This window comes from Chiloscyllium punctatum, chromosome 25, assembly GCF_047496795.1.
Source record: "Chiloscyllium punctatum isolate Juve2018m chromosome 25, sChiPun1.3, whole genome shotgun sequence".
Taxonomy (NCBI): domain Eukaryota; kingdom Metazoa; phylum Chordata; class Chondrichthyes; order Orectolobiformes; family Hemiscylliidae; genus Chiloscyllium; species Chiloscyllium punctatum.
In genome coordinates this window covers 38237485-38251235 of record NC_092763.1, presented here as the reverse complement: position 1 = coordinate 38251235, position 13751 = coordinate 38237485, and the positions used below count along the sequence as shown (strand labels likewise).

Below are 13751 nucleotides of genomic sequence, written 5' to 3'. Positions count from 1 at the left end.
AAACATAACCGTAATACTTGACCACTGAATTAAATAAGGGAATATTTTGACATAACAGCTACAGGATTGCTTTTCCATGTTCCAAAGCACAGGAGAGACCCAAGATTATCTTGCGAGGGAGAAGCTATAAGTAAGAATCAAATCATGAGACAAAAATTTCCAAAGCTTGAAAATGGGTTCCAAGTTCTCAGTGAAGGTTGGATTTTACATTCTAACTTTGCATTGGCTCTTCTGCAAATTTGTATGAATATCATTTGCATTTTTAAACTGTAGGTCTGCACATTTTTGACAGACACACGTTTAGATTTACAATAACTTCCTAATCCCAAATCTTGATCGGCCCTCCTGATGGACAGCAAAAGGCAACGAGGTTAAAGGGGAGAGGTGAAATGAGGGCAGATGGGGTTGGAAGGAGAGGAAATGGGAGAGTGTGGGAAGAATAGAGCACATCGAGAAAGATTCAGGCTCCTTACTACATTCTAAGAACACATGGCCACACAAGTGAGAAATATTAAGAGCTGAGTTCTCTTTCCTGTTTACAAAGGTAGATTAGTATTTTCAAGTGCCAATTTAGTAGTGAGAGCGAATATAAACATCTAAATTTCTTATCAGGTCGCACTTGATCCTGGTATGTATAATTGGTCATATTTAGCTGATACAAATGTATGTCCCCTGTAAGCTAAATAGACAATATTGAATTAGATGTGAACTGTAATTGCAGGACAGGGTAGGCTCGATGAGGACTAACCTGAGAAATACGGTGACAATGTGCTGATTTGAAAATGACAGCGTGCTCTGATTACGGTCAGATGGTGTGCCCTTTGGCTGTCCCTCACATTTGCGAGAACGTAACTTTTTTTGGAGCGTCGAGCATTCAGCCGGCGATGTTTTAATCTGCTGATTATGAGCACCAGAAATTTCGGGTATGGGTCGGTGGGGAATGCAATGGTGAAAACAAAAAGATTTTTTAAATTAAAAAAAAATGCACCGTGTAAACGCGACGGCGAACATAACCGGAGCAAGTCACTCCTGAATAGCCATCCGTGGCATTTTTTTGTCCTGGAGTATGGGAAGGTGGTTTGCGCAGGGTTCAGTGGGTTTTCGAGATGTGACCGTGTAAAAGACAGCAGCGGCGCTAGGACCCTGGGGACGCGACTGCAGTGAGGAGTGGTGGAAATGTGCGCAGCAGACAGCGATATGGAGCGAAAGTAAACTCGTTCCTGGCTTCACATGTTATTGTATGCGTTTAAAACAAAACATCGACCAGCACAGCCCCCAGCTCGGTGCTTCCGCACCGTCGGGACCCGCACTTTCAGAAGCCCCCGGGAGCTTCGGATCGGATCTGGATCCGGACCTTTGGACGGGGAGCAGCAGCAGCTCCAGATCGAATCCCAGGTAATCTGTTTTTGAAATAAAGAGGCTGAGCTGTGTCTTGTGGCCGGGAAGCTGATGTGCCACCGCGTACCCCTGACTGTCTCTGTCTCTCCCCACCCCCCCAAGCACCAACAAAAGCAGCAGCCCCTGGCTCTGAGCTCCCTGGGGGCCAGCTTCGCCAATGTGCTCCCCGCTTCACTCGCTGCAGCTTGCTCCTCTCTCCCTCTCCCTCTGATTCCGGAGTGGACCCGTGTCCACCGCGAGGGGAGAGAGACAGAGAGAAAATATACCAAAGCCGAGCGAAATATTTGACAATGAGCGAGGCTGTTTGAAAAATACAAGTTTAAAGGCTCCGAGCAAGACATTTAAAAGGGCAAATGCCCAACTTCCGGGAAGCAACTTATCCCCACATTGCGCGGTTGTTTTATCTATTTTCTACAAGACGGAGGCTGGAATCTCCCTCCCGGAGAGATTCGGCCGGCTGCTCCGTGTCGTGTGAATGAATAGTTTGGGTGGATTGGCATCTGCAGTTGTGGAGGAGCCGGGCCCCAGGCTGGAGGGAGTGAATTGCCGGTCAGGTCAAAGGGGCTGCAGCCCGGGCTGACCGACATCCTTTCAGTCTCTGCTCCCTGTCTCGTCCTTGAGGGGCTGGCTATTCAGGGAATCCCCAGAACGATCACAAATGTTTCCAACAGAGAGGCAACGAGAGCCAGCAAATGATAACCACAGGGGCAGTGTCAATTCCTTTTTTTTTGTAAAACACACAATATAATGCAAACACCACCACCCCCCCACCACCAAACAAGTATTCGACTTTGTTCTTTGAAATGTCAATTCCGAGAGGGTCCAGCCTGATGTTTGCTGAGAGTTGTGGGTCTCAGCTTCCCGGAGTGCTGTTTTTTATAAGGTCCAGCAGCAATGACCCCCCCGCCACTGGGTGGGAAGAGGATGTGACGGATTATTTAAATAGCCTTTTTGGGCGCTCGCTATTCCGTTCGAGGACAGTGGAGACGGGCAGAAATATACCTCGCTTGAAACTCCCCAGATATCCACGGTGTTTCGGAACACTCAACGCCGTGTTTGTTTTAAATTTAAATTTAAGACCGCCTCCTAATCCAATCCGGGCCAGTCCCCTGATTTCATTCTTCGGTGTGTGGCCTTGTGGTGCAAGCGTATCCCGGTCAATTTAGAGAAAGTTTTCAGATTGGATTAGACCTTTTACACTGGTTTTCCGATGCTGCTCAAGCTGGTAGTTTGGGGCAAGTGCTACACTTGCTCTTAAGGTCATTGGGGAAGGGGTCAGTCAGGCAGGTATCCCGGTGCTTCCACCTGTAAAGTGTACCTGTTACATGAGAACCGGCTGGGAACACAACTACAAGCCCCGTGTTAGAATAGCGTGCCATTATCAGTTGTCTAGGCCTAAATATTTTTTAAAAAGTCACTTGCGTCCGATATTCGCAGTTAATGCTCAATATAGGTTTATCAGGCGAACCATGTAAAGTGTTAAAAGTACTCCGCATCATTGTTCATCCACATTATTCTGGATAAAGCTAAGTAGCTTGCTTGGTCAATTCAAAATGTTTTCAAGAGTCAATGATTTGGTGTGGGCCTGAAGTTACAAAGAGGCTAAAGGAGGTAAAGCACTACACTGCTGACCACTGTACAGCCTGAATAATTAAATAATATTATTAATGGTTTTCCTTTAGATGTTGCACCCCACACCCACCACTTCAGATTCAATGTCATCACTTCAAAGATCCTATTTGGGGATTTTTCTCCTTTCTGACATGGGACGTGAGCGTTGCTGGCTGGTCAGCATTTATTAGGAGAAAGTGAGGACTACTCCTCGGATGCTGCCCGACCTGCTCTGCTTTTCCAGCACCGCACTCTCGATTCTGGTCAGCATTTATTGCCCATCTCAAATGCTGTTGTGAAAGTGGTGGTTAGTCACTTGTTTGACCTGTTGCAATAAAGCTGGTACAGGCACTCCCATGATGCAGTTCAGAAGGGAATTCTAGTACTTTGATTCAAGCTGTTGTCTACTACTCAATGTGCAGTGATAGTGAAGGATGCAAATGTTTTAAGTTGGTGAATGGGGTGCCAATCAAGCAGGGTGCTTTGTCCTAAATGTTATAAAGCTTCTTGATTATTGTTGGAGCTGCGCTCATCCCAGTGGAGAATATTCTATCACACCTGTGTTGTAGATGATGGATAGGCTTTGAGGAGTCAAGAGGTCAGTTACTGTCTGCAGGATTTCTAATTCCTCATAACCCTTGGTTCCCATACTGATCAAAAATCTATGTCAGCCTTGAATATACTTAATGGCACAGTCTTGACAGTCCTTTTTGATAAAGAATTCCACAGATTCTTTACGCTTTGGGAGAAGGAATTCATCCTCACGTCTGTCCTTAAATGGGTCCTTACTTTGAGATAATGCCCTTTGGTCATAGTCTGTTGCACAAAGTTTCTTCATTTGGAACCCTCACGGGTCAGATTTCCGGAACATTCCCCTGCTGTCTTCACCTCCTCCCCCCCCCCAACATAACTGTGGGTGTACACACACCATGTGAATTGCAGAAATCCACGATCTTCTGAAAGGGTCTGGCAACAACTGTAAGTGATGTTTGGATCCCAGGACTGAATTTTTAACAATGGGATTTCGCGTTTCCTGCCAAATTAGTGAAACTTTTGTCAAAGGAACACTGACATCCTGTGCAATTGTGATCATGGCAAACAATCCATCCTAATCCTTCTCATCAACCTTTGACATGGTTGACCACACTATCCTCCTCCAATGCAACTCCTCCATCATCGAACTGGGCAGGTCTGTATTTACCTGGTTCCATTCATATCTTTCCTGTCATAGCCAGAGAATCACCAGCAATGGCTTCTCATCTGACTCCTGCAATGTTAACCCTGGTGAGCCCCAAGGATCTATCTTTGTTTCCCACCTATTTCTTTTGAAAGCTAGTGGAAGCTGATTCCATGAATTATTTTTAAAAGGGAATTGGACAGGTGCTTGAGCAACTTACAAGGTTGTGGGCAAAAGTTGGCATGTAAGATTAAGCACAGTCCTTTCAAAGAGCCAACTGAGGAATGATATGCTGAAAGGCATCTTGTCTTTTATCAACACAGTCCTTTAACAATATAATCCAAAAATTAAATTTCACCAGTATGTTGATAAAATCATACACTACCTCATCACCACCCACTCAACCTGACCAATGTCTTTGAATTGTCATATTTCTCGTCTGACATCCAGTATTGAATTCGCAGAAATTTCTTCCAGTTAAATATCAGGGACACTAAAGTCAATGGTCTTTAGTCCCTGTACTTCCTAGCCATCTCCTTTCCTTTGCTGGCAGATGTCTGAGAGTGAATGACTCTGTGTGCAATCTTGCTGTTGCACCTGACTCTGAATTGAGCTTCCAACCACATATTCAACTGAGCACCAATTTCTACCTCATAACACTGCCGGATTCTGTCCATGCCTCAGTTAATCTGCTGTTGAAATCTTCATCCATCTACTTGTTACCATTGGACTTGATTATTTTTCTGTGCTTCGAGCTGGCCTCCCAAGTTTCACCCACCATAAACTTAAGTTCTTGCAAAACTCTGAATCAAAGTCCTGTTCACTCATTATCTACTGTGCACATTGACCGATATGTGCCTCCAGTTAAACAGTGATTCAGTTATAAAATTTTCATCTTTGCTTTCAATTTATTCCAAGGCCTCAATCCTCCACAATCCTCTGTAAAATCAATGTTTCTTCAATTCTGGTTTCTTGAGTATCTTGATGTTAACCTTTCCACCTCTCGCATCAGTGTATATCAGTTGCACTGCAGCAGCTCACCCAGGTGCCCTCAAATGCAACTTCCATTCTAGTGACCTCTTCCATCTCGAAAGATAAGGGCAACAGTTACATGGGAACACTACCACCTGCAAGTTCCCCTCCAAGATATACAGCGTTCTGGTTTGAAATTTTATTTCCTTTTTGCTGGGTCAAAATCCTGGAACTCCCTACAGCGCAGTTGATGTCCCTACAACCCAAGGATGGCAAGAGTTCAAGAAGGCAGGGCATCACCACTTTCTCAAGAGTTTTACAATGGACATTAAATGCTGGCCTAATCAGTGATTCAGGTCAGGCAGCATCCAAGGAGCAGGAGAATTGACGTTTCGGGCATAAGCCCTTCTTCAGGAAGAAGGGCTTATGCCCGAAATGTTGATTCTCCTGCTCCTTGGATGCTGCCTGACCTACTGCGCTTCTCCAGCAACATATTTTTCAGCTCTGATCTCCAGCATTTGCAGTCCTCACTTTCTCCTAATCAGTGATTCCTATGAGTGAATTAAAAAATACCATTGCAACTGTGCCTTTAGGTACTAAGATCCTAAGTTCTTGAATTCAATACCTCAACCTGTCCAATTTTCTCTCCTTCTTTTAGATACTTCTTAAATATATATTAACTGTCTTATGTGGCTTGGTGTCAAATATTGTTTGAAAATGCTCTCAGGAAGTGTCTTGAGACATTTCACTCATTAAAAATAAATGCGGGTTGTTGTTGCAAAAGACATTAATAGTCTAGTTTTGTTTTTCCCAATATCAGACAAGTTTATGGTCACTTTTAACCAGTACATTACATGTACCTGCAGCATGAGATGAATTATACCATGTTATTTGATGGTAGTCCGAATACATGCTAAATGGTACATTGCTTTAAGAGTAGAAGCCAGGGATAGGATATTGCACAGAAGAAGCTTCTGAGGGGAATGTAAAGGACACTTGTATCTGACCATAATCCATCCTTTCAAAAAAAAAGTAGACCAAATAATGTTAGTAAAAGATCAATGCTACTCAGAAATGAAAAGTAAATATATTTTTGATTTTCCTTTCAAGGTTCAACCTTGCTTTAATGCTTGAACTTCATTAAAACATATTTAAGCTTGTGTTAATGACCAGTTGTTGAGCAAGATTTTGCAACATGTTTTGGTACCAGAAAGGCTACCTCAAATTGTATTCTGTGAAGATTAGATGTCGAGTTATTGCAACCATTATTTTGGGTGATTCTGGATTAGTGGTGCTGGAAGAGCACAGCAGTTCAGGCAGCATCGAAGCTACTTGGATGCTGCCTGAACTGCTGTGCTCTTCCAGCACCACTAATCCAGAATCTGGTTTCCAGCATTTGCAGTCATTGTTTTTACCTCATTATTTTGGGTGATACCAGTCACATCAATGTTGGTAGGTGAGCCTTGTTTTCAAGATGCTTGACTTCAAAGCCTTTGTCATATTCCTTTCTGGCTGAGGTTCCACTGGCTCTCTGGCTTCTTACAAAGAAAGGGAACAACTTCCTTTCCTTTTACCTGCAGTGCTGGGATGACTAGGGAGTTTTCTCAGCTGTGATTATCATAGCATATATCTCCATCCACTAGGACACATAGCCCCAGAGCTGGAACAGGCTTTTAACCTCTGTTCTTCTGTATTCTTGAAAGGGGAAAACACAAACATATCTCTACCCAGACTGCTCTCTTTTCTCTCATTACGTTCACAATCTGAGATAACATACAGCAGATTACAGTTCAGTTTGCAGTGCATTTCTCTTTTTGAAGACTTTTACTTTGAAGCTTTCTTGATATCGGTCTAGTGTGACATTCCATGTTCGGTCTCAAGGCTGAAGATAATTCATACAGGCCTTCCAAACAGTCACTGACTTACACCTCTTGGAATTTTAATTCTTAGTCTTTTGGTTACTTTTTAAAATTTGAGTTGGAATTGCCAGTTCAATATATCTGTTGGTGATCTGCAATTATAATGCAGTCATGACAATTGGTAATCAGCGTGTACATGGTTTCCACACAGGATGTTTGAGGGCCAGTAAATCTCTATGGTTGTATTGTGGAATGGAAGATGCTTCAGTATCATAGTAGGCCTTCAGCCTTCACACTAGATAATTCAACATACCAAATATTGTATTATCAATCAAATGCTTTCAGAACAGTGGAGGAAAACTGAAACGAATAGATACATTGAAAAAGTTTTAAATCTGTTAAAGTGCTAGTGTAGATGCATGTTAAGTTCCACCTTTAGAATAGCTTATCCTCTATTCACTTTTAAGGTGCAGTTAGCATAATAGATTTTTCATATCAGACACATTTTAAAACATTCTAAAGATAATTTTGTAAGCAATGAAATAACCTTGTATTTCTGCTGACATTTTTTACTTTGCAGATTAGTGAACACCTAGCCATTCCAATGCTGTTATATGATGTAATTTTCACTCTCCCCTCTATTAGTTGCTGTGAAACTATACCAGTTGTTGCTCTTTCAGTCAGTCCTTCTCATTGAAAATTCCTTCATCTCAGTTTTGGCCTTAGTCTTATCAGACCAAATTTGTTGACTTCCTTAGAAGTCCATTTTCAACGATACAGCTCTCACATTCTGCCAATCACAATTATTTTCCAATAACTCACATTGTAACTGGGCTTTAGTCAATTTACACTTTTATTGATCGTTTGCTGTTCAAGCTGGTATTCAACACTCTTAAGCAGTAATTTCAAAAAGATCTGCTACTGTGCCTCTGTCAGATTGGTTGCCGTTGCTATGAGGGATTATTAGTTCAATAAGCAGTTTAAAAAATGATTCTTAAACCCCAACACAGAATAATTAATATGCTGCAATAGTATCTTTGACATCCCTTTACTTTTCAAATACTCCTTCATGTTTAACTCATTGTGCATGCATCTTGATCTTTTATTGAAATTGCAGTTTTGGACCCATCTGATTTATATCTGTTTTCCTTTAGCCTGGTATTGGGGCCATTATTCAATTTTCAGATGCGGTGTATCTGTTACTGTAAGTTTTACAATGTCCATTTAATACCGGTACAAAATAGGAACAATTTTATCTATGTATGAAATATATTTTGTAGTTCATACCATACATTATCTTCTCAAAGGCAGTTAGGGATGGGCAAAAAATATTTGGCTTGCCCACATCGCATAAAAGAATTTTAAAAAATCTTAGACTTTTGTTGTTTCAGGCACCAAATAGCTGATGATACATTCTAGACATCTGAGTGGTTTCTCAAACATTCTGCACTTCTAATTCTCTCACAGCACATCAAAAGGTAACATTATTCCTTCCATCTCTACAATCCTGGATTAAGTACTGACAATTGCTGAGTTACAGTTCCATGAGGTCAGATATGCTCCATCACCATGCGTAAAGATTTATGCGTAAATCTTCACAGTAAGTATTGTCATGTTATTTGACTGAGCCCAGTCCAGTCCTGAGTATGTACCCTTTCCTTGTGTGGGTCTTGGATTATGATCAGGAGTAGCACCCTGGATAAATTACTTGTGCTTTCTCGAGCACAGGTATGTCAGACCAGTTAATGTCTCAGGTGAGAGCAGTGATTTCAGCACAAACTCAGGAATGACCCAGAGATCTTCTGTATGGCTTGTGTCATCATAAAAACTGTTAATATCATTTAATATAACATTGCAATTTGACACATAATGGTTCCTAACAATCATTTGCACATCCAAAAATAGACATGTAATACAAAATAGATATTGTGTTGTTAATCTACATTGAATGTTTATTGCACATGTGCCCATTAAAATCTGTCAACATTTTATATTCATAAAGTAAGTGATGTGCTATACCAATATGGAATTTTATATGTGGGAAATATCAATTGTATTTCATATCTTTAGTGCAATTTCCAAGATCACGTACACAGAGTATCTATTGGTAATGTGAAGATCAAAGATCAAAGTTATCAATAAGATTGCAGAATAGTGACATGAAAAATGTAGGCATTTTCATATTGTTACCCCGTCACTTATATTTGTCAAGATTAGATTGGTGCTGGGAAAGCACAGCAGGTCAGGCAGCATTTGAGGAGCAGGAAAACTACAACAAGGATAGAATCCCCCTGGTTCTCACCTTGCACCCCACCAACCTCCGCATAAACAGCATCATCTGCCGACATTTCCGCCACCTCCAAACGGACCCCACCACCAGGAATATATTTCCCTCCCCACCCCTATCTGCTTTCTGCAAAGACCGTTCCCTCCGTGACTACCTGGTCAGGTTCACACCCCCCAACAACCCACCCTCCCCTCCTGGCATCTTCCCCTGCCACTGCAGGAACTGCAAAACCTGTGCCCATACCTCCCCCCTCACCACCATCCAAGGCCCCAAAGGACCTTCCACAGCCATCAAAGTTTCACCTGCATATCTACCAATATCATTTATTGTATCTATTGCTCCCGATGCGGTCTCCTTTACATTAGGTGGACTGGACGCCTTCTTGCAGAGCGCTTTAGGGAACATCTTCAGGACACCCACACCAATCAACCTCACCACCCTGTGGCTCAACATTTCAACTCCCCCTCCCACTCTGCTGAGGACATACAAGTCCTGGGCCTCCTTCACCCCCACTCCCTCACCACCAGATGCCTGGAGGAAGAACACCTCATCTTCTGCCCCAGAACACTTCAATCCCAGGGTATCAATGTGGACTTCACCAGTTTCCTCATTTCCCCTCCCCCCACCTTACCCCAGTTCCAACCTGCCAGCTCGGTGCCATCCTCATGACCTGTCCTACCTGCCAATCTTCCTTACCACCCATCCACTCCACCGTCCTCTCTGACCTTTCACCTTCATCCCTACCTCCATCCAGCTATTGTACTCTTAGTTATCTTCTCCCCAGTCTCACCCCATCTCATTTATCTCTCCACCCCGGAGGGTCCCTGCCTCATTCCTTATGAAGGGCTTTGTTCCGAATCATCGATTTTCCTGCTCCTTGGATGCTGCCTGACCTACCGTGCTTTTCCAGCACCACTCTAATCTTGACCCTGATTTCCAGCATCTGCAGTCCTCACTTTCCCCTACTTATATTTGTCACCAGAATTATACATAATGATGGGTATATGAATGTTTTGTTCTGTGTTTGCTTAAATTGAGAAAATACGGCATAATTCACATTTTATCCTTCCAAATACTGTATGGGCTGTGTCTTGAGAGAGTATTTGGAGCTATTATAATATTAGGTTGAAATCATGGCAGTCAGAAGTCTGTCAGTGGATGTGATTGTTGGGAGTAACTTGAAAAGAAGTGTCAAAACAATTATGTAAGTAGCATACTGGTAAATTAAAATGGACTAGTTTAAATTTGATTTTTTAAAATTTCCCCATGACATATTCGGATCAGTTTTCAAATCAGAATGATAATCTCAGCGTTTGAATTGAGCATCTCACAATTCATATTTGACCAGGACATGCTTTTTGCAAAGTGCATGCCTCAACTGGCACTTATTCAAATAATGCCTGCTGGAAGTGCCCATGTGTGAATGATGAGTGAGACCAGAATGTGGATTGTGATGCTCCTTATGAATTGAAATGCCCTGTGCCCCTCACTGTATAGATGCAGACACCTGAACCTGCAATTGGTGCTTGTAGAACTGTACGTCAGCAGGGAGTCGGCACCTTCTCAAGAATGAGGAGAAAATGTGGGAATATAAGTAGGAGGAATCATATCTCCATAGCAACATGAAAGACAAACCAAATCATCATTAGAAACCACTCTGTAACTCTCTATTTTCATACTTTGTGCAGGGTAAAGTATAATTGTGAAAACAAAATAAATTAATGGCAGTCAACAACATTTTAACTATATGTAATTCAATATAATGCAGAAATCTAGAACTCCATCTTCTACTTTAGATTGCTAATTCTTAAGAAAATTATTACATATATTTCCTTTATCTATTAATTAAAATTTAAGTTATCACCATATTTGCAATTCCAGTTCTGAGATTAATTTTCATTTCAGGATGATTAATAAAAATATAATTGCTAGAGTCAACCAGATATGAGCTGAAAGATTGTGTGGTTTTTACATTTAGATGTCTGTATATAAATTATTTCAGTCTGTAAAAGCTTTGTCTTATATGAAGATGACTCAGAAAAGTCCCAGATTTGATTCAGGATCCGTGCTGATATCTGATCCCAAATAATTCCAACCTAAAATTAGAAAAAAAGAGGAAATAAATCTCTTAATGTTTGAGTATTCTTACATTGCAGCAGGAGCCCCTAAATGACAATCAGGCATGGAAACCCTGGAAGCTTTTTTACTCTCCCAAGCCCAGGGCAAGAAAGGGAACATGTTGCTCTTAACACACTCTCTCCCAGAGATCAATTAATGCAGCTCAGATGGCTTTTGCTTCCTTATGGCAACTTGAAGTTGGTGATAAGAAGCTCATAGATAAAATCCAACAGGGTACAAATAATAAAGAAAGATTTGTATGGTTACTGGAATGACAACCAGGTTATAAACTTGTGGTCACTTCCCTGAAAAGCAGGTGAGATCTTTTTAACATTTTACCATCAACAAAAATTAATATAATGGGACCTTAGATTATCAAATTAACTCAGCTCATTGCTGACCAAATTAGCTTTCCTGGATCGGATATTTGTGAGTTCGAATGTCTTACTCCAGTCCACTATTAAGACAGTGTTGTATTTTCAGCAGCGTTACCCTTTAACTTAGTTCCTGACTACCAATTCCAATGGCTGAGGTGAATGCTAAGATTCTTTCACACTATTTGAAGAAGAACAGGAAGTTCCCCTGTGGTTGAGCAGCATTTCTTCCTCAGTCACCACTAAGGAAATAGTTTGATTATCTGTTGTTGCATTTCCTTACTTAAAAACAAGTAATGTAATTTAGCTCTTAAATTTGCTTGCATTAACTGTTGTGGAGTCTTTTGAAAGCATGCTAAAATGCTAGATTGAGATGTCAACCTTGACAGATTGCAACATTCTTGCCTGAGTCAGTAGATTATCATTCAAGTCCCATTATGGAATCATGAGCCCAAAATCCAGGCTAACACCTCAGTGCAGTACAATGTCTCTTAGTTGTCATCTTTCAAAGAAAACATCAAACTGTTGATCCATCTGCATTTGTAACTCCCCCAACCGTGTGTGACCCTTAGCAAAGGCCTTTTATTTGCTGTTGGGTGCAGCAGGGACATATCCGCCTACAGTACTCTGCCAATGGCCTTCCTTGTCACAGAATACCAGAACTATTACAGCACAGAAGAAAACTATTCAGTCCATCAGTTCATTAAATGGGCATCATTACCTATTGCCAATCCATAACCTTGCAGTTATTTTTATCCAGATAATCATCGAATGCCCTCTTGAATGCCTCAGTTAAACCTGCCATCACCACACTTCCAGGCAATGTATTTAATGCCCTGACTGTTCACTTTTCCTCACTTCACCTTTGGCTCCTTTTGTAAATCATTTTGAATGTATGCCCCTTGCTTTTGTTGCTTTTATTGAGTAGGAACAGTTTTTCCCTATCTAGTCTATCCAGCTCACTCAGAATTTTGGAAACCTCTGCCAGATCTCCATTTGTCTTCATCTCTCCAAGGAGAATAGTTTCACCTTCTTCAATCTATCCTCATAACTGAAGTTCATCCTTGGAACCATTCTTGTAAATCACTTTTGCACTCTCCCCAATGCGTCACTTTCTTTGTATAATGTGGCACGCACAACTCCAGCTGAGGTCTATACAAGTTCAGCATCATGTCCTTACTCTTTTATTTTATGCCCCATTAATAACGCTGAGGCTACTGTATGCTTTACTTAGTGCTCTCTCTACTCATCCTCCCACTTTCAATGATCTGTGCTGAAATACATCCAAGTCCCTCTGCTCCTGCATGCCCCTTCATAGAACTGTACCTCTATTTTATATTGTCTTTTAATGTTCTTCCTACAAAAATGCATCACGTTATAATTCTCTGGGTAATGAAAGTATGAGCAATTGTCAGTGCCTCCCTTAGCTATATCTGCATGAGTATATAGTATTCACCAGTTTGTGACCATGGGCTGGGAGAGTATAGACTCTCAACCTAAATGAGTGTATCTGGACTGGTGTTGGATGCAGATGGTAAGTGTCATGCTGCACTTTTAGAGTGAGCCAGATTGTCATCCTCCAAAGAGCTGTCAGTTGGAACACACGGGAGTTGGTCTTTAGTCATTGTAATGGTTGACCCTGCAGCATAAACACAATTACTGGAATCCTGATATTAAGGGCCACCATCATGGTAACTGGTGATGATGGGCAAACACAGTTCCTGTAGTATAATGAGAATGGATATGTTATTGAGATAGTGGTGTTTAGCATGATGCAACAGTGTCATGAGCAGTCACCTGGAAGAGATTATGAAGGAAAGCTGGAATAATCTGCACGAGTGAGAGATGGACTTAGAGATCAGTATTATGTACAATAACATAAATAAGAGTTTCTAGAAACCTACCAGAACCAGACAACAGTCACTCTTAGGTAAGGGAAAACCATTACTGACCAC

At 41.5% G+C, this 13751-nt stretch overlaps 1 protein-coding gene across 2 annotated transcripts in view; it reads left to right on the top strand.

Annotated features, from left to right (window-relative positions):
- Positions 1-1141: 1141 nt before the first annotated feature.
- LOC140495864 (BCL-6 corepressor-like protein 1) overlaps positions 1142-13751 on the top strand; it is a 262058-nt gene continuing 249448 nt past the window's right edge. For both annotated transcript variants that reach the window (XM_072595068.1, XM_072595065.1), the window contains exon 1: positions 1142-1395. The gene's annotated coding sequence lies outside the window, so the exon portion shown is untranslated. The remainder of the gene's footprint in view (positions 1396-13751) is intronic.